Here is a 356-nt window from a genome sequence, read left to right as displayed (position 1 = left end):
CCTCTGAACCCCGGGTCGCTCGGCGGAACAAACACTGCGCGTTGAGTTGTAAATTAAAATTGAAACTGTGAAATGTCGATTGCTTGAGGTGGACGTCCCAAGGGTGCCCTGAGCGGGGTTGGGGGTGGGGGTGGAGCGGGGGGGGGGTGGCGGGTAAAGTGTCGAGGACCGCTGGGCACATTATGTCTAAATTAATTTGGGATAGGGTGGAGGTGCGGGCTTTGGTAGGGTGCTCTTTTCAAGGGCGGGTGCAGACTCGATGGGCCGAATGGCCTCCTTCTGCACTGTAAATTCTGTGATTCTACGACCTCTCCTGCCGTCACCCTCCACGTGCTGCCCAGTCTGTTACCCCCAGT

The 356-nt window shown here is 57.3% G+C and overlaps 1 protein-coding gene across 1 annotated transcript in view; it reads left to right on the top strand.

Moving 5' to 3' along the window:
* The window catches only part of LOC140418153 (CCAAT/enhancer-binding protein epsilon-like), a 135,032-nt gene extending 134,920 nt beyond the window's left edge, over positions 1-112 (top strand). Inside the window, exon 2 of the mRNA XM_072501571.1 lies at positions 1-112. This exon is cut by the window's left edge and continues 1,192 nt beyond it. The gene's annotated coding sequence lies outside the window, so the exon portion shown is untranslated.
* The last annotated feature ends 244 nt before the right edge of the window (positions 113-356 follow it).

Source organism: Scyliorhinus torazame, chromosome 5 (assembly GCF_047496885.1).
Source record: "Scyliorhinus torazame isolate Kashiwa2021f chromosome 5, sScyTor2.1, whole genome shotgun sequence".
Taxonomy (NCBI): domain Eukaryota; kingdom Metazoa; phylum Chordata; class Chondrichthyes; order Carcharhiniformes; family Scyliorhinidae; genus Scyliorhinus; species Scyliorhinus torazame.
The sequence above is the reverse complement of the archived record's forward strand: the minus strand, read 5'-3'. Positions and strand labels throughout refer to the sequence as shown.